Here is a 21,964-nt window from a genome sequence, read left to right as displayed (position 1 = left end):
CTTTCAGTAATCTATTTCTGTCGTCGAGTACTACAAGAATCAGTTAAAATCTCGCGGGCCCTTTTTTCTTCCCCATTTTGAACCGGTACATGAAAATGCGATTTTCTTCATGCTTGCCTGCGCCGATTTTGAACATTCCTTCACTAATCGATTTCTCTCGTCGAGTACTACAAGAACCAGTTAAAATCTCGCGGTCCTTTTTTCTTCCCATTTTGAACCGGTACATGAAAGTGCGATTTTTTTTTCATGCTTACCTGCGCCGATTTTGAAAACTCCTTCACTAGTCGATTTCTCTCGACGAGTACTACAAGAATCAGTTAAAATCTCGTGGGCCCTTTTTTCTTCCCATTTTGAACCGGTACCTGAAAAATGCGATTTTCTTCATGTTTGCCTGTGCCGATTTTGAAAATTCTTTCAGTAATCTATTTCTGTCGTCGAGTACTACAAGAATCAGTTAAAATCTCGCGGGCCCTTTTTTCTTCCCCATTTTGAACCGGTACATGAAAGTGGGATTTTTTTTTCATGCTTGCCTGCGCCGATTTTGAACATTCCTTCACTAATCGATTTCTCTCGTCGAGTACTACAAGAATCAGTTAAAATCTCGCGGTCCTTTTTTCTTCTCATTTTGAACCGGTACCTGAAAATGCGATTTTCTTCATGTTTGCCTGTGCCGATTTTGAAAATTCTTTCAGTAATCTATTTCTGTCGTCGAGTACTACAAGAATCAGTTAAAATCTCGCGGGCCCTTTTTTCTTCCCCAAGCCAATATTTTTTTGTATATTTTGAATGTATTCAAGTATGGAACAAAAGTATTATATAATTCCCTTAGTAGGCTTCTCAACTTAATATTTTTCAACTTAAATTTTATTTATTTTAATTATTTATTTTCTTGTGACTCAATATTTAATTGCAATCGTTCATTGGGGAGAAGGGTGGCCATTCTCAAATATATAAATATAGTATTCTTAAAATTTATGTGTTCTCGTACTATTAGTTTCTTCCACTAGACCTGGAAATTGCAAAATTAATACCTGGAAAACCTGCAAAATTCAGGGAAATTGAGTTCCATATTTATGTATGAACACTGCTATTTACAATTTTTTTTTTTTTTTTCGAATAGGGAGAACTGTACGAAAGGGTGGTTTGAGAATAGTATAACAGTAGGTTTCTGGGAGTGTTGTTCGAAATGAAATCTTTAAGTTTTACGTCCCACTATTATGCTGGCTAGGCTCAAGATGACGGGGTGTTGTTCGGTGGGGGTCAATGTTGCCAATTTTGGGTAAAGTCGCTAAATAAGGGGAATTCGACCTCAACGATAGCGTAGGGTGACCATAAAATTTTCAGTTAAAAACAGGACAGGTTCTTGCAACACTAGACTTTTAGATCTACCTTTGTTCTTATCAGTGCCTTGATATCAGAGTTCCCCCTCTCTCTCTTCGTTACAGAGCGGGTACTTATGAAAAAGGAAAGACACGTTGAAGTTTGTTTAACACACAACCAACTGCTAAAACCTCTGCTGCCTTTCGAGCAGTACTGCGAACTATAGAGTATGTTTAATATAGGGATTTTCAGTTCAATTTTTGCCGCTTTGTTATTATTAATACTTTTAAAAGGAGTAAAGGTACTGGGTTTGTTATTTACTTCTTTCATTTACATAAAACGGGACGAATACTACTTTTTTCCATCTACTGACGGGACGGCCGCGACACGCCCCTAAAACGGGACTGTCCCGGTCAAAACAGGACGTATGGTCGCCCTACGATAACGACAAAAAAAAATTCCGATTGGAGACTTTTTTGGGTGATTTTTAAATGACGATTTACCTACTTACACATTTAGCGACTTTTTGCTGCAAACAAAATGTTCATCTGTAGAGAAGCATTATTAGTTCAAAACAGTTTTTACGTTCTTTTTTTCTGTTTGTTTGTTTTAATCAGCGCAAGTGATGAAGAGTTTGGAAATACAGCGTACTCACTACTCCACAATCCTGCATTGTTATGTTGCCCTTGCCCTCTAACGAAGAATAACTACAAACTTGATGTCCTTTAGTTCGCAGAGTTTCCGTTGAGAGACACACGTAATACATCATTACCGATAGCAACAAGATTAGCTATAGATGCGTGAAAAAAGGCGAAGAAGGTGTTTGTTATATTTGTCCTCTGGGGTCTTTTAATTATTCTGCACTTTTTCTTTTACAAAAAATTGCTTAACGTAAGTACTGTAGTGTTAATTATTTCGGAACTATTTTGACCACAACATGAACAAAAGTACCCGAAACAACCTGAAATGATCCCTGAATTAAAGGATTGGTTGCGCCCTGTTTACAAAGATGTGAATAGAACCAGCGGCGCAAATCTGTCTTCAACATTGGGGGGGAGGGGGGGTAAGACCGTAACCATACTTTTTTTTTTTTTGGCGATGTCCAAAATACTTATGAAGTTGAAAAACAATGTTGTGGAGGATCAGAGTTGTCTTTAGCGTTAGGAGGCTGCAGATTTGAGGCTTATTCTGGGGGACATCTCACGTTCCTTTGTAGCAATCGGACAAAAATCATCAAATTTCTCCCAAAAAACACATTTCAAATCGGATTATTTGGGAGAAGTCCCCCTCAGTTGCAAGATTGGAGGGGACATGTATCCGTCATCCCCCCCCCCGGGATTTGCGCCAGTGAGTAGAACATATTGTTTAGTTTACATCTACAACTTTTACAATGCTTATAGACAATGAATTTCTCGATTATTTCTTATAGCGACTTTTCACCCAAAATTGGAGTCGTCACCTCTCGTTTCGCAAACTTATTGCCAACATTTTAGAAACTGGTTGCGGGGAGAGCTACAATGAATGATTCAAGTTATTTCGTCGCTTCCGCTGTGAACCTAAGTACAAGATTCCAAAAGTCACATTTTTTTGGTTCCAAACAATATGTCTGCTAGGTGAAAGCATAGACTGGAATGTGTTGCCTTTCCTACCTTATCTTTAATCCCATAGTAGCTCCTTTCCCAAAGTTAAAAAAATGCAATTCTTCCTTTCTTAATAGTACTTATGACCCAAAGTATTACGTAAGCATTGTATGTTACTTATGTAGCTCACAGAGCCGCAGCTATGGGCGAGCAAGCAAAGCACGTGTCCCGGGCGCGTGGTTGGAGGGGCGCCTAAAAGAGAGGTTATATATTAGTACTTTTCCTGGCGGTATTTAATACTTTTCATCAGAGTGCGAAATCATGAAATCAAAGTGAGAGGAAAAAATGAAATGAAATCTTTGAGTTTTACGTCCCACGGTTATGCCGGTTAGACTAGAGGAGACGGTGATTATGAGAAATGAATGAAATGGTGGAATGAAGTAAGTGGGAGGAAATGGGAGAACCCCGAGAAAACCCACGCACACGGTGTTTGTCCACCACAAGGTTCACTTGGCGGGGCTAGGATCGAATCCGTGACCCCAAGCACCAGAGGTGAACGCTCTACCACTGAGCCACCGCGGCCCTAAAAGTGAGAGGAGACTGGAGGAGTGAAGAGAGAGAGAGAGAGACAGAGAGAGAGAGAGAGAGAGAGAGAGAGAAGAAAACGCTCGCACTTTTACACTTCAAAGTAAATTAAGTCATTTATTTTTTCTGTCCCCCTCCTCCCCCTCCCCTAAGTTCTGTCAAAGTAAATAGCTAAAAACACTCCCAGGCCAGAACCGCATCTACGTTGGAAATTTGATCGAGATCGGTCGGTCGGTGCAAGAGATTAAGAAAAAATGAAATGAAACCTTTGAGTTTTACGTCCCACAGTTATGCCGGTTAGGCTAAGGGAGACGCTGATGATGAGCAATGAATTAAATGGTGGAATGAAGTAAGTGGGAGGAAATGGGAGAACCCCGAGAAAACCCACGCACACGGTGTTTGTCCACCACAAGGTTCACTTGGCGGGGCTAGGATCGAATCCGGGACCCCAAGCACCAGAGGTGAACGCTCTACCACTGAGCCACCGCGGCCCCCGGCCGGGAATCGAACCCGGGTGTCCCACGCCAAAGGCGTGTTCACTAACCACTTAGCCACGAGGGAGCTCATCTGTGAGGCAGTGTAAACCCCCCAAAAAAGAAAGAAAATAAACGCACACTGGATGTTTGCGCAACTGAGGATCAAAACATTCTCAATGGAGTATGAGAAATAGTAAACGTCAATCAATGTGTGCTTTTGCTTATTCATTACTTCGTTAATACTTAATTCCTTCTAGAAATAGTGAAACAATACTATGAAGAAACACTAATTAAACTAATAACAATTACGTTGTATTTCTTACCATACCGTTTTTACCACCCATAGAATTTCAATCTAGCACTATACTGCATTAGTCATTCCGCAACGAAAGCTGAAATTCAAAGACCTGGCACTCGTTAACTGTTGAAGCTGTGTTGTAGCTACCTGTATATCACGCGGCCTGCGTTGGTACTCCTCAACATAAATACGTCACAGCCCAAAGCCAGGAAACATCACAAACAGAAGACAGGGGCACAAGCAGTGCCTGACACTTCACGAACTCAAACCCACCAAGACTCAACTCAACATGACCTTCAATTACGTTCTAGAAACCAAACCAGTGCTAAGGCACAAACTCACCAACTTCCTATATGAAAACACAAGAAAAAAATCTAACGTTTTGGTTCCAAAGTGATGACATAACAATAATACTAAAAAGGTTTTAATTTTCAGTAACCCAAACATTAATTAACTAGGGAACATAACAAAGCAAAAATAAATAAATAAAAATAAATTAAATTAAAAAATAAAAACCTGACAAGTAAGCTCTCCCTGACTACTTTTTTTTTTTTAAATTTCAGTGAGGCTGTAAAATATGTCAATATCTTCGTTATATATATATATATATATATATATATATATATATATATATATATATATATATATATATATATATATATATTTCATTGTAAACAAGTTCTTTAAACAAAAGAAAGCTCTGAGAGCGCTTACCTCTGACGCGGTAGGTCCCTGGTTCGATTCCTGCTCCCGACAAATAGGCTTTTGGTGAACACTGTAGTTGTGGTTATTCTTAAGACTTTCCAGTTTCCTTACATTTTCTTGATTCCACCATTATCATGTATCTCATCGTCACCTTCTCTCTTACATTGATGTACAATCATGGGGCGTTAAACTAAAAGAAAAAAAATCTTGCAAATATCCTAGTAAAAATGAGTTTTCTAAACTACACTAGTGGCCCCGCGTAGCGTATTCGCTAACGCTCTCGCCTTCGGTGCGAACGGTCCCGGGTTCGATCCCGGTGGGGGAACTCGGTCGAAAAAGTATCAAAAGATTTTAAGTCCAGCCATCCTGAATGAGGTTTCCTTGGCTTTTCCTCATTCACAGCAGGCAAATGCCGGAGTGGTACCTAACATATAGGTCCCTGGCCGTTTTCTTCCTTCCCAAATCCAAAAATGAAAATGAAATCTTTGAGTTTTACGTCCCACGGTTATGCCGGTTAGGCTAAAGGAGACGGTGATGATGAGTAATGTATGAAATGGTGGAATGAAGAAAGTGGGAGGAAACGGGAGAACCCCGAGAAAACCCACGCACACGGTGTTTGTCCACCACAAAGTTCACTTGGCGGGAGCTGGGATCGAACCCGGGACCCCAAGCACCAGAGGTGAACGCTCTACCACTGAGCCACCGCGGCCCCATTTTTCCCCAATCCATTCTTCCCTTCCTTTCCCCGGATAGTGTGATCACCGAGGGAAGTCATCCCTCATATGCGACGGGCTAACAAGGCCATTGATGCCGAAAGCCCAGAAATCTAAATCCTAAATCTTCACTACACAAGGGAATTTTCGCGCTGAAAACGGTTTATTAGCAATTATGTTAAGCAGCCCTGTAGTAAAACTGCTCCAAGTAATAAATCGTCACATATAAAACGGAATGAATAAACACATAACATTCATTTTGCTACCTTGAAATGTAAAATGTTTCAAAACATTAATATTCAAAGATTTCTCAAAATTCAGATTCACCCATTCCATTGTCCTCAATCATTAACGAGTTTTACAATAGTAAGAATTGTATTCATAAACTACATTACTTACTTAGTACTATATTAAAGCAAGTTACACTAAAAGAATATATAATTAATGGAATATTTAACTAAAGTAATAGTTAACTAGTGTACTTACCCAAGCATTTGTTTCCTTCCTCTCTTCTTTTCCGTTTGTAAACAACCTCGTTTCGCAAGCAAAAGACGGTAGTTCAATGACGTCAGCCATGGCGAAAGAAAGAGGTGTCTATAGGCGGCCTGGATCTCACACACAGATGGACGTATTTAACATATAGCTGAAGTATTTAACATACGTATACGTATGTAAAATACGGAAGATTGTTAGATGTCAGACATCCTGCAGCGACATGATGTAATATCTAAGCGGGTAAAAGGCAGTACCTATGTAGTATATGGATAAAGTACGCTCCGTACAGATTTCCTTAGTAAACATAACGAATCCTTGTATTTGTACAATATACCGCTGTCCGGGTAATGGATTTTTCTCAGTGCATTTGTTAGCGAGGGAGCTTTCAGAAATACTTTTTTTACATGAGAAAGACCTTCCTCTGCAATTCTATGTATCGCGTGTGCCCGACAGGTGACATGCAGCATACGTGGGAATAGAACCTTAAGGTCCTTTGCTGCACTTTTCATGTATGCAGCTCCGTCTGTGACCAAAAGAAGGATCTTATAGTATTTTACACATTCTGGCCACAGAATACTCAGCGTTTTTGTAAAAACCTGTTTTTACACAAAAGAAATAGCTAGTTTTCAAAGCACCGCAGCATTTCAAGCAGGAATTAACTCAAATCAAACAATGTACCAGTAAGTTTTCTTCTTGGTCTCTTCTTTTCCATTTCCTTTCTTTCTTTTTTTTACCATAAAGCATCTTTTTCGTAATAAGAAAAAAATCTTGAAAGGAATAATAGTTTCTCTTTTAAGTCACAAGGCATTGTGGAGTCGATTGCACTTAATGGAAAAGCAAAGAGAATACCATCTTCAGAAGGCATTGTCATCTGACAGAGTCTTCAAAGCTTTAGGCCGTTGTCAGAAAAATAATGAATGAAGATGAAGCTCTAAGACGTCGCCGCATAGAAGACGCTCGGGTACTCGCTCTCAAGTCAAACAGAGGACATAGAGAGTTCTTTGGCCAAGCTTTTCTTTTCCTAGCTTTATTCGCTTTATGAATAATACACTTATGTAGACTCAAATCAATAAGGATTCTGAAAATTCACCAACGCGAAAAATTAGTATTGTTCTTTACATGATGATTGTAGTACACTGAACAAAAAGGAAAATGGAGAACTATGGCATTGCCTTACACTCAATAGAGTGATTGAATCAAAATTATATTATTAATCTATTTCTCAATCTTATTAGTTTACCATTTACTTCAAACATATCTCTCCGTCTTAGAACTCCTTATAGAATAATGACAATACGTACATATTACCGCAGAGACAATATTTGAGTCGACACTAAGGCATTAGGTTGCCTTTGATTAAATTTAATGTAAATGCACTTACTTAAAATTAGTTCTAATGTTGGACATTAAAATCTTAGCTCATTAAGATAATTAGTTTTATCAAATAATTTTCTCACCTAAATGTATTGCTAATAAAAAAAGTTTATACTGTGTACATGTTACAAAGAAACATATAATTCGACTAAAATAGTGTGTCTTATCTACACATGTAAGTTCGCATTTCAACAACAATTGAATCCTTATCATAAATAGGCTTATCATGTCACTACTGTTCGGTCGCTAGCTGCCAAGAAAGAAACTTAATATGTATTCGAACAATACGTCAATATTTTTCTTGATCGATACCTTAATTTATTCTTCTGTTATCTTTTTACATTACAGTTTTTTTTTCAAGTGTAAACCACACGTTCATACTATTTTTTGTTTTTGTTTTCGTTTACTCATGTAATGTGTTCACCATGCCTAGATTATTAATGCTTTTAGTAGCATTTCATTTTTTTTTTCTGTAATGGATATACTTCAGTTTCTCATATAGTTCACATAATACGTTACATTATATATTTCTGAACATTTATTTTACGAATATTTTCTTGTTTATTTGTTTTAGCTTCCTTTTCCATCATCCCAACATTGGGTTTATTTTTTACTCCACACTTTGCATTTTATCTTCTATTTTTTGGTGTGTGATAGTCATATGTTCGATCTTTTTCTCCTCCAACATCTATAGTTAACATAATAAACTTTATCCCAAGCACATCTCACTTTGCCCTTTAACAATTACTTTCATCCCCTTCTTCATAATACTCATCGTGTTAATGTTTACAAAATATTCCGCATAAAAGTGATTAAACAGCAAAAAATGAGTTTATATTATTTTTCAATTTAATCTTTAACTACTCATGTTACGATTAAAACAAAGGTTGACCACAAACTTGGTGAAATTCAACAAGTATTGAAAATATGCCACTTACTCGCATCATTCACAGAGACAATAAAAATGGCTTTAGTGTTTGAATGTTGTTTGATCACTTTCCTTTCACTTGCGAACATTGTGTTATATACGGCTGCAACTATTCGTGTCCAAGTAGTAAATCTATTTCCTGCTCTACGAACAAACTTAGCAGCCAATCAGTGTCCACTTGGCGTCGTAAATCTTGCTAATGTTCTCATTCAAATGGTTGAAGATAACATTGAACACTGTTGACAGATCTTTCAATGCCAACTGTTGATTTGTTTAATTATACTTCCTTCAATGTGCTCAACCAATAATGCGTTTTGCATGTTAAGAGACAGCAATTACTATCAATATGGTTACAAAATTATATTCCTTTTTTTTTTAAGGTCGAGGTCCAGTAGCTTTCTAATCAATTTTGTATTTTTGTAAATTCTTCCGATATTCAGAAATATGTATATACTGTATGAATCTATATAACTTTAGATTATCTTGAGCAAAGTGTGCAATTAATTTTCTAGACACTCACTAATTTCCTCTCGAATTGTGTAATTATTCTCAACTTCGGTGACTCTAATAGTGCATCAATTCAAATTAAGTCGCCAAACTGGTTAATATATATTAAAGATGAGTAAATACAATCCAACAAGAATAATGCAATGAATGATTGTTACCTGGTAATACAATCTATCTACAAAATGTATTTTCTACTACCAGTGTTCAAAGTGTGGGAAAGCAGAAGCGGTGTTTTATTACGATTTTCTCTCGACATACTGGCTATCTAAATGTTGAAATACAGTGAGGGTACGTTGCCTAAAAGATTGTATTTCTATTTATATAATGAATCAAACCATGAGATATTTTCTCTAGAGTTATATGGGGACAGGGAAAGGCTTTGCTCCCACCCAACTCTCTGAGAAGATATTTTGTAATATCCTCTTGTGTTGTGATATAGATAATTATCTAAATATACACGAAAATCCTATAAAAACAAGTTTTTATATTAACAATTTTTAAACAATTTCCTGCAGGAAAATTCCCGAACCTCTCCTACACTGAGGGGTATTACAAACGTCCGCAAGGTCTGCCCCTACAGCAGGCAATATCTAAATCCGCCTATGCTCAAAACACGGCATGTACATGCATTAAGGTTTAAGAAGACACAAACATACATAATAAAGAAACAATTGAGTATGGCACAACAAAATATAAAACATAAACTAGGTTAACTTCTTTGTAGGCACCTCACTGTCAGTTTTAGAACAAAATGTAGGAAATATACAAAAAGAAAATATCGGTGTTAGGATCTTAGAAATTACTTCTACATAAGAAATAACATATTTTCACATGCGAAACTATTCTCAATTATTGTGTATAGCAATGTGTTTATTAAACGTATATTAGCATCCACTTTCCAGTGACAGTATGTCTCGATCATTGGAAAAACAGAGGCGGTATGTCTTCATTACTGTAAAACCAGAGACGGTATGGCATATCACCGCATACCGTCTCGCTTCGAGGAGACACGAGTTCGATTCCCGGTGGAAGCTCATGTGGTTCGAATTCCACGTTAATCAGTAGGTCTACGTCTCATATAGCCTCGTTGCTGAACGGGACATTAAACTCAAAATCAACTCAACTCAACGTCTCGCTTCGACCACTGGCTACTACTGTAGCCTTAATACGTAGATGATATGCACATTCAAAATAATAATCCAATCGTTGATTGTAAAGAATGATTTCGAAACAAAACCCACTCAAGAAGTACATAGAGGACAAAAAATTTTGTCAAAAAAGTTTTCTTATTCATATGTGATTTACTTCACCGTAAAGTATGATCAAGTGCCGTAACTACAATTTTATGTTATGTAAATTTTGAGTATAAGGACAGCTACATCTTATATAGCAGTCATTTCCAGCTGGATGCCCCGTGACATTAGTTTGTTGTTCTTATTCTCAGTAAGCCACGTAGAGAGAACAAACAGCAAATAAGGAACCAAGCGTTGACGAAATACAGTGATAATAAGTAAAGAAGACGTAGTTGATTATTTCTTCTGGATTCATGATAAGTGGCACTGGGAACACTTGTTTAATCCCAGCCCTATTTGCTAGTCTAATAACAAGTGTATGTGCCATCGATGCACGTGGTTTCGAGTTTGATTCCCGGTGGGAGAAGATTAAAAATTTGCACGCATTACGGTGGTGGTTCGGATTCTAGCTTAAACTGCAGGACCATGTTTCGTGTAGCTCAACTCCAACTTGGAAACAAACACATTAATTTCATTTCATTCTTCTGTCTCGTTACGTCAACCCTTTGCTTAACCTGTACTCTCCTCTCTTCCATCTGCCATGTCTTTCATCGTAAAATTGTGTTTTTACGTCATACACTGGCCAGTTGGAAATTACTGTTTTATGGCAATCCCTCGGACCTACCTTTGTATATATATATATATATATATATATATATATATATATATATATATATATATATATATATAGCATAATCATAATTAAATGTTTAGTCTTGGTTACAATTATTTGTCAAGTTGTTATTCGCAGTATTTTACTCTGTATGAGTCCATCAAACGACTTTTTTTTTATCAGGATTGGATCACATGTTGTCACTTGGCATCCAATCAAAAACTATTTTATCCAAAAGTAACCCTTTCTTCCTCCAACATGCCCGGTGCTCACTATTAAGTTATGACTATAATGCTCTTATAACTGAAGCCACAGTTACTTTAACAATCACCGTTGTGACATATTGTGGCACCTTAAAACTCGTGGCAAAGTGAATCTGACACGGCGCCCAACCATAACATTGTAACGAATCCCTGTTTATTCCTTATAACAAAAGACAAACTTCGAAATCTGTTAGTCTGTGTGTCAGGCTAAGAAGAACTGCTCTTGCCTGCCTGATTCTAACAGGTGTCGTTGTAGTGTTATTTGCTGACCAATGATTTAAATCAACACAACGTCATGTATATAACAACTGCACAAATATGATACCGGTATGGAATTTCGGGGATTGCTGGACAAACTAATATAATAATAATAATAATAATAATAATAATAATAATAATAATAATAATAATAATAATAATAATAATAATAATAATAATTACTACATTTAAACATTTGGAGCGTTCGATTAAGTATTATTTTAATCTATAGTGTAGAGCGGGACGAAGACCCAGACGCAACAACTAGTATTATATATGTACTTAAATAGAATGATATGAATAAAACAAGTAACAACACTACATTTGATTCTACGTAGGAGCTCTAAATACTAATAAAATTAACGTACAGGTACTCAGTTTATGTTGTAAATGCACTAGTTTATTCTAAGGTGCAATGTTAAGATTTTAATTTTACATTTGGTTTTACATTTATTTCGAAGAGCACCATAGTGATAGTATCATGGTGCTGCTCAAACATGGTGATCTCGCGTAGCGTAGTTGCTAAAGCTGGCGTATTTGGTGCGAGCAGTCCCGGGTTCGATTTCCGGTGCGAACAGTCGGTCGAAAAATTGTAACAGATTTCTCACAAGGGAACCTTCCGAAAATGATAGTTGCAGTGAAAGATGTAACCTATGCCAATTGAAAGAGCTGTAACAGAGATGTTCATTCCCAAAAAAATTAGCTGCCCATAGCAATAGGTTCAAGAAATATAAGGAGTAGAAGTTCGGGAAACAGCAAGGTTGGACAAGGGGGAAAAGTGCAAATTCCGCAAAAAAGGGGGGACACGGCAAAATACAATGGTGACAAGTGATGTATAGAAAGAGACTTGCCACAATAGGGAACAAATGAAGGCTACCAGTGGGGTTAACAGTGTTGCCAACTGCAACGAAAAGTACATGTTTTGCAAAGACCACTATATGAAGTGAGTGCAATATTCAGTGTCAACCTGTCATGTAGAACATAAGATCTGGCGTGTATAATCAGTGGTACAATCTAACAAAAGAAAATATAAAAAACAGAAGTACGAAAAATACGTAAAAGACAGAGTTGACCGTAATGCGCCACATTTGATCACGAGCTGTGCATATTAGAATGAACAAAACAAGAAGCACCGACTATGCAGGAAACCGACGTATTTAGAGTCGAAAAGAAAAACGAGTTCCAAAGTTGGCAACACTGGCCATGAACATCCAGACAAGTCTAATATAGTTAAGCCACTCGCTTCACAAAAGGAAAATTCCGGCAACAGGCATCACTAGGAATGCATCAATGCTAGAATGATTGAGGCAATGTCAAGTCGGGAAACATGAAATGGTTGGGTTGAGCCAACAACCGATAATAGAAGTAGTGAACATTATGTCATGTTTGGGTCGTATGTGGGAATATACAGGGTATCCCACCAAACTTTGTGACCTGAAAGATTTGCGAAACGAACAAAAATGTGACGGATCCAGTTGTGCAGGAATGTACCAATGTCAGGGGGTGATAAAAGTCTGTGAGAAGCAAGTGCCGCCAGGATCCCCATCATAGGGCCCCAGGAGCCAACTTCAAACTTTCAAATGGCTACAGGAACCGAGTGGTACCTCTCTCGATAGATCATGGAATGTGCAACAACACCTATAGGAAACATTTGCTATATGAAGCATGTTTTTCAAAATGGCCGCCACAAATATGTATTGTGTCTTAACATGGCATCGAACATTGTGATCTCAAATTGCTGCGAAGCAAAAAGAGATGTTGCAAATCCAATTGCACAAGAATGTACTCATGTCGAGGGCCAAGAAATCTTTGTAAGAAGCAAGTCCCCCAGGGCCCCCATCATAAGGCTCGATGGGTCAACCGCAACATTTCAAATGGGAACAGGGGGCGGATGATATTTCTCTGGATAGATACAACACCGCCTATAAGAAACATTTGCTATATGAAGCACGTGTTTCAAAATGGCAGCCGAAAGTGCACGTTGTTCTTGTCACCGTGCAGATATTTTTGGCGGCCACTTTGAAATCCCATATAGTAAATATTTCTGGTATGCGTTGTTGCATATTCCAAAATTTACCGAAAGAAATATAACTCGACCGATGGTGCTATTTGAAATTTTGAAGTTGGCCCCTGGGACCCTATGATGGGGGACTTGGGGGCACTTGCGTCTCACAGAAGTTTGTCGCCCGCTGACATGGGTACATTCCTGCACAACTGGATGTGTCACTTTTTTTCGCTTTGAAACTATTTCAGTCGCAGAGTTAGGTGGGACACTCTGGATATATCATATAGGCGGTGATAGTACTGCAGACAGCAACACACAGCAGATCAAGCCTTTGATTATGTTTGCTTTCTACAGGTGTGGATATGTGATAGAAACACCACCAAAGGTTCCGACACCTTTAGAGTACTGTTTCGAGACATTCACAGGCGATCATTGTACCATATGTGACGGATTGGTAGTATTCCGCTGTGCTCACTGCAAATGTATCTTCTGTTTGGACGATTGTCTTATCGAACAATTGCACGTACAATGTGGACGAGCATGTACAAATGATGCGAAGGCTAATGCCTGTTGCCGGAATTTTCTTTTTGTGAAGCGAGTGGCCTAACTATATTAGAATTGTCTGGATTTTCATGGCCAGTGCTGCCAACTTTGGAACTCGTTTTTCTTTTCGACTCTAGGTACGTCGGTTTCCTGCATAGTTGGTGCTTTCTTGTTTTGTTCATTCTAATATGCACAGCTCGTGATCAAATGTGGCGCATTATGTCCAACTCCGTCTTTTCCGTATTTTTCGTACTTCTGTTTTTTTGTATTCTCTTTTGTTAGATTGTACCACTGATTATACACGTCATATCTTATGTTCTACATGACAGATTGACACTGAATATTGCACTCACTTCATATAGTGGTCTTTGCAAAACATATACTTTTCGTTGCAGTTGGCAACACTGTTAACCTCACTGGTGGCCTTCATTTGTTCCCTATTATGGAAAGTCTCTTTCTATACATCACTTGTCAGCATTGTATTTTGCAGTGCCCCCCCTTTTTTTTTGGAATTTGCACTTTTCCCCCCTTGTCCAACCTTGCTGTTTCCCGAACTTCCACCCCTTATATTTCTTGAACCTATTGCTATGGGCACCTAATTTTTTTGGGAATGAACATCTCTGTTACAGCTCTTTCAATTGGCATAGGTCACATCTTTCACTGCAACTATCATTTTCGGAAGGTTCCCTTGTCAGGCCAGCCATTATGAGTGAGATTTTCCTGGGCTTTCCTCATTCACACTAAGCAAATGTCGGGATGATACCTAACTTACACGTCCCAGGCCGCTTCCTCCCTTCCTTCCTTCCCCAATCATTTCTTCCTTTCTTTTCGTTGGGTAGTGTGTCGCCCAGAGACATCATCCCTCATGTGTGACGGATTAACATGGCCATAGATGCCGAAAGCTCAGAAATCTAATTCCTTATATTAATCCTAACTCTAATGTGGATAATTATAAAAATATAGAATTTAGGTTGGTTTAAAGGCACACATTTTGCCGCTAGATGTCACTACATTCTTCCTATCTCTCCCATATATTTTTTACCTTTTATGAAAATTTACCATTTCTTTTATAAATTTCAAACTAGAGACTTCAAATTTTTAGAGAAGGAACTTCATAATCTATTAAAGGGAACAATTTGTGCCGATTTTTATTTAGAATTTTCTTCATTGTTGAAATGGCTTGATTGTTGAAATGGATATCTAAATCTTTAACAATGAAGCTGTTTCAACAATGAAGAAAATTCTAAATTAAAAAAAAAATCGGCACGGATTGTTCCCTTTAATAGGTTATGAAGTTCCTTCCCTAAAAATTTTGAATTCTCTAGGTTGAAATTTATAAAAGAAATTGTAGATTTTCATAAAAGGTAAAATATACAAGGGGGGGGATAGGGAGACTGTAGTGACATCTATCGGCAAAATTTGTCCCTTTTCACTAACCTTAAGTAAAAAGAACAAATGGAATAGAAACTTTAAAATTGTACTGCATGGAAGAAAGAAGTAGGCGATTTTTCGTCTGTTTTATTTTTTTTTCTCGATCGTTATGCTTAACATCTAGTATAGTGGATATATACATTTCATGTGCCATTATACTTTGGTAATATTACATGACATTCCACTTTCCGCAACAATGATGGGTTGTACTATATTCTACTCTTGTATGAGAAAGATAAAACACACTCTAGTAATAAATACTAACTGAGCCATGACCTTGACTCAGTAATAATTAACTTGCGTCTGAATAATGACGTCACATTTAAAACTTACGAGATATGAATGCTGTTATGAATATTATTCGGGACAAACATTATTCTGTGTGTGTTACAACTTGTGCATGGTGGATTCAAAGCTCGAAATAATGAACAAAGTTATGAACAGCAAGTATTATTATACAAAACGTTCTTCACGTTTCCACATACTATTCAACACACTTTTCCAAACATTCATTCGAATCTTTTTTTTTTTTCAACTCTCCTCAACGTCTTAGGGTCCAGAATAACTTTTGCGCGATTTTTTTGAGAATATCACTTAAAGAAGAAATATTAACGTTGTAGATCATGGAGCATAAGTCATTTACACATTGGAACCCTACAGCTAGAGTCTTTGTTCGTTAGATGATGAACATGGTACTGTACAGCGGTGGACACTTCTAAATGGTACAGCCATATGGAGATTTACGGCTAAGGTGTACCATTTAGAAGTGTCCACCGCTGTACATGGATGGAAGCTTCTATTTTCTAATACGTTCTGCATTCTGTTTTTGCTTCCTAAAGAAAGCATTTCATTGATTTCGAAGGACTGTTATGAAATGTGGCAAGCATTGCAATATTGTTCTCATCACTAACTCATGTATAGTGACATCAAAATACACAAGTTAAAAGAACAAAACATCTTGCAAAATTATCGCTGTATTATTAAGTGATATTTTATGTTATTGCATGTGCAGTTTTCCTTTTGTCGTGAATTTGATTAGACTTATCTTAAGTTCATAAATGTTTAATACATATTCCAGAAGTTTCCGTTATAACTTTTCGTAGGAATGTATTTCGAATTATTTTCAATATAAAATTTAACGATGATGTTTTAGCTTATCTCTAAGTTATTTTTTAATGCCAATTAATAAACAACAACATCTTTTTTTTCATGTAAATAGCAAATTATAGTGTTTTGAGTGAAATATACAATAGTTCTAAATGTGCTTTCCAAATTGTTCTTTACCCTAACAGCACAAGATGTGCTAGGCATGTGCCATTTAGATGTCCCAGCTACTTTTTAGGCACCCGTCACTTGGTACGTATGGTATTCATGTTCTAAGTATATTCTTCAGCTACCTAAAGTTTTAGGTCCTTGTTACACCTAATTGATATTTGCGACTATGTACCACAAATGTAGCATTTATGTACCTGGCTCAGTTTCGCAGTGTGATAGGCATTTGTTTTTATGTCGTCACTTGGGACATACATCTTTCATGTTCGAGGTACTTCCTTCAGGTGCATATGTTTTCGGATACTTATGACACATAATTGATATCTGCAGCGACACACGAATGACAGTCAGCTGTTTACATTTGCTCATGCGCAGTAACATGCAACGATTTCCTGTGCTTTCTGCTCCCATTTCTGTTATTGTAGTACACAATCTCTTAGAAAAAAAAAAGAAGCTACAAATGCATCAAATTTGGGAGATGAATTTAGAAGAAAGAGATGACATAACTGACGAATAAAAATTAAGATGAATCATTCATACATATGTAAACAATTAATTATTTACGTAGTTAGGGATAAAGTATTGTATTCTTTAGATGCCAACTGTCGCCGATCATTTGAAAATGAATATGGAGGAACCATGGAATAAAGTAAAGAGACACGCGTCATTTTGTTATAAAATATTATGGCGAGCGGATTTTATCTGATCCCAAACGATCGAATATACAGTAAACAAGAGTACTCTGATTAGCCAAATTAGAAAGACCCCAAGGATTTATCCCTCTACAAGCGACATTTTCTTCATTGCCTTCGTGGCCAAGTCGGAAAAGCACGCGTCTAGTAATCAAAGGGTTGGTGGTTCGCGCTCAAACAATTTTTTTTTACTTTTTACTTTTTAAAGTATTTTTACTCACCTTAATGTAAACAAATTACGCATAAAGGAGATTTAACATATTTTGGGGGAGTAGTTTTCGCTTACGGTATTGGGAAGAACATACCTAGAACATACTAGGTAAGTTCCCCAGTACATGTCAGGCACATGATAGAGGCGGACATAGACTGTGACTATCACTTGCCATCCATGTGATTTCTCTCTCATAGTTACACAAGACACATACTGGGTACATTCCCATGTACCTGGGGAAACATGATAGGCATATACCTGCTATGTAATTGTGCTGTTAAGGTATTAGGGACTCAAATAACGGTCTCGCAGACTCCACAATGCAGCGGGCAAGCAATTAGGAAAACATAAAATTGTAAAAGGTCAATTAAATTGAAAATGTCTTTCAGTATAGCATTTGGTACAGTACGCCATCACCATGTGAAGTAACATACAAAATATTATTAATATTGCTGACACTATAAAAAGGAACGTTCAATATGTTTTGCACAGACGGTTATAATATTCTTATTGGTTCCAATACGATGATGACATTTGAGGTGGACATACTTTGATCCTCTGGCTACAAGATCATGTCACTCAACATAGCCTGCGTTGGCGCACCTCTTCCAACGTTCTTTCTATGCTTGAATGCACTTTAGTAAAATTTGGGTGGCTAATTTTTACATCATTGTTTCACACAAGAAATGAGGGCCTTACCATTGTCGAATATTTTTCTTCGCAGCTGGGCTTTAAAACGACCAACCAGGAAAAAATCCTGAAGAGTCAAAGCTTGACTATAGGGAGGCTAAGGGACAACTTCCCATCACATTTTCGTGGATGTTTGTTGTGTGTAGCTTGGCATTGTCATGATGGAATTTAATGACCCTACCTTACAGCTTCGGCCTCTTGGTTTGGAGAGTACGTAGTACCTTATCCAGTGGCAAACAATAACGCCCATTATTAACTGTGGCGTTATGTTCTAAGAAGTCTATGGGAATGACACAGCACTGATCCCAGAAAAAAAAAATAATAAGTCATAATTTTCTGGCCTGATCCGGAACGTCTAGATTTTAGATCGCTGTAACCAACGTTGAGTACTGTTGCTGTCCAGTGTGTGAGCCCCATAAACTGAAAGTATAACTTTCTATGAATTGATGTGGCTAATTTATCGCTTGCTTTGAACATGAATTACATTACCAATCGTTATCGGGTTATGATGTTTACTTCAGTGTTCATTGTGGTTTACCTGTGAAAAAATAGGAAACATAATTATTATTATTTTGAAGCCAAAGGATCAAAGTATGCTCACTTAAAATTTAATCATCATATTGCAACCAATAAGAAAATATTGTACCCATCTGTGCAAAACTTATTGAACGCTTTTGTAGATTAAATTCACATAGATATTGCACAAAAAAAAGATACCTCATTGCACTGAATTTAGTTGCTGACCCTTTCAATTTACTTTTAATATAACTTTTAATTTTATTTGTAATGGACTTTTAATGTTTTTGTAATGAATAAATGGTTTTAGATGAGGTTTAACCTCATATCTTTCTCTCAGATTATACAATGAACACAAATAAATAAATGTTGTTTGTATTAATAAATTTGCTCTTACATATTTTTAAACCAGTTATTTTATTTATTGTGGCAGAGCCTGTATTTTCAGAGAGCAGAGCTCATAATTTAACAATTAATTTTATATTTATTTGGAAATATTGGATTTATAAAACATTTTTAATTTTGTTTTGTGAAGGAAAAATAACAAATATAATTTATGTCAAGCCTAAGATTCCTGGTAATGCAAGTTTTATGAAATTCATATAATTTTGTTGTCAGCTAATAAAAGCAAGTAAAAGCACATAACTAGTAGTCTGCGAATGCAGGAACTAAATTTAGAAAATGTGTTGGCAAGAACAATTTGTAAAATCCTTTGAGTTGCAATTGTATAATGATTGTGAACACGAAACACATTCACGGGTATGTAGAAATTGTCTAGAGTCATGAGTTCAGGGCATTCCAGGTATTGCAGTTGTTGTTCGCAAAACAAGGAAGCAACCTTGTTTTCTCCAAAGAAAGGAGGGCACACGTGCTTGACATCAGTTGACGCCATCGAATTCCAGACGACGATTTTCAAACAAAACCAGAGGACAGGAGGTCTCGAGGAAGTACCGTGACGAGAGACAGAGAAGTACCGAGACGGTCGGAGTAACGTGAAAGTACTAATCCAAGTACGAAGTTGAGACTCCAGTTTCCAGTCTCAAAGCGATTGTATTCAACGGACTAACTTCCAACGTTAGTCACCGAAGACATTGGTCGAGAAGCCGTTACCAATGTTAGCCGAGTCCTAACCTAGGAGACACCACTACAAGACGATACCAACTTGGCGATATCGACACTCAGAGATCATCCCAGGAGAGCACCACCAGAGGCCAACGACGGAAGTCAACATTCAAGGTATGTGTGACCTCGAAATCAGTGATCAAATGCTCAATGCTTGGTATGCATTGCTCTTCTGGCAAGTTTCTAGATATCCGTATTAGAACACAACATTTGCACAGCAACACAGAACGTAATGAGAAATATAACTGTTAATTATCATTTTAAACTCTGAGTTGTCATTTTAAATTAATCCCCGTAAGAACATGCTTTCAGCAATAACCTCTCGCATAGAAGTCAGTAACGTACCCACTCATTCTAGATGGTGAGTGGAAGGTAATCTTCTCAGTTCAACGATTACATCCCCATTTCTTAGGCACGAACTGAGGAGGTTGTCATTATTTATTTATTTATTTTCCTTTCTAGAGGATCATGCCGCCAGCACAAAACATGTTTTCTACAAAACGAATTGATTTGGCTTCATTTATTATATATATATATATATATATATCGGGTGTTGCAAAATAAGTGTTACAACTCTTGGGAGGTGACTCCTGCCACTGAGACAAGAAAAAAGTTCTCTTGAACTTTCGGCTATCGGACATAGTTTCAGATCTACAAGGTGCCGAAAGCGTGGGAAAATGACTTTCGGACGCCAATAATTCGGAAACTATCCAACATAAAGGGAGCGGGTAAAAAATTCACTGAAGAAGTCATACCTGCTCTATTGAATTTTGTATGTCTCACAATCCTACCATGCACGCGCAAGGGATTCCCCAAAGGAACATAGGGAGTCCCGGATAATCTACCAAATGAAACTTGGTCTAAATGGATATGAACTGATAGATTTTCTACCAGATAACAATAATTCGTTTGTATTAAGTCGATATCTGGAACAAATACAAAATGGCGGACACCTTCATGACCGTTGTGTGTGGTTGCATAATCACCAGGTACGGTTGCTGGCCAACACTGACGTTCTGAGTATTAAGTGTAGCGAATTGGTTCTCAAATGCTCTACAAAGACATCTGGAGTGTCGGTAGAGCATAACAGATAAAGCAGGGTGATTCACATGTGTGGAAACACTTAACGAAAAATGCCAGAAATGCACTCATACTCAGTAAACGTGAGTTCAAAGCGTCGGAAATGTAAGGATTAGCGTCAAGAACATGAAAGCCATTGCCAATTCACCAATAATATTCCTTTAAACCGATGCAATATGATGTGCACGGTTGCATACCAATAATGATGCAACAACTGAGGCCAAGTTGAAATTGTGCAATTGGACTCACTAAGAAACTGGGTAAACTAAAGGAATGTCACTAGTGGGATCGCATGATCGATATTGAAATGTGGCCAATGTGTGTGTTGATATCAACATATAGCTAATGGACAAATGTCAACATGTCGCACTATTGCTGGGACACGTCTCACGTGCGAAAACTAGGAAAATAACGTTGTACACTCTGCTCTTACATCTGTTGCACCTTTTGGTAGAACTAAATAGAACACGATTGTATCAATGTCCTTCTTTGTTTGGGACATTGTCCCACAGTCGACGCATATGAAAAGAAATCTCTTAATGCAGGGTTCAAATTCTGATACAGCGTGAAAATAACAAACTTGTATCATGTCCCACGTCTTCTGGGACATATGATGTACTCGTAATATAGGAAAATGCGTCGTATGCAACTAGAAATTCGTATCTTACACACAGTGCACATGCCAAGACAAAGATGAAACTGAATCCTTTTGGCATATTTAACACTACAGCTGGAATACCATACATATGGAAAATAAAACGACATGAGAAATAGGAATAAACGTCTAAAAGGTCTGATTGTTTACAACTGTGCAGTAGGAGTAACAAAATGAAACATACAAGCATGTCGGGAGGAGGCTGTACAAGGGCGCTTGCTAAACAAAGTGGGTACTCCTCAAAGAAATAAATACAGAGAAAGTGAGGCTCCTTCGAACCTCACGGCTAAAGCACTCGCTTTTGCTCGCGTGGTTGCAGTTTCCAATCCTACTGGGGACC

The sequence above is a fragment of the Thermobia domestica genome, chromosome 6, assembly GCF_964235325.1.
Source record: "Thermobia domestica chromosome 6, izTheDome1.hap1.1, whole genome shotgun sequence".
In the NCBI taxonomy this organism is placed as follows: domain Eukaryota; kingdom Metazoa; phylum Arthropoda; class Insecta; order Zygentoma; family Lepismatidae; genus Thermobia; species Thermobia domestica.
This window is presented reverse-complemented; position numbering follows the sequence as displayed.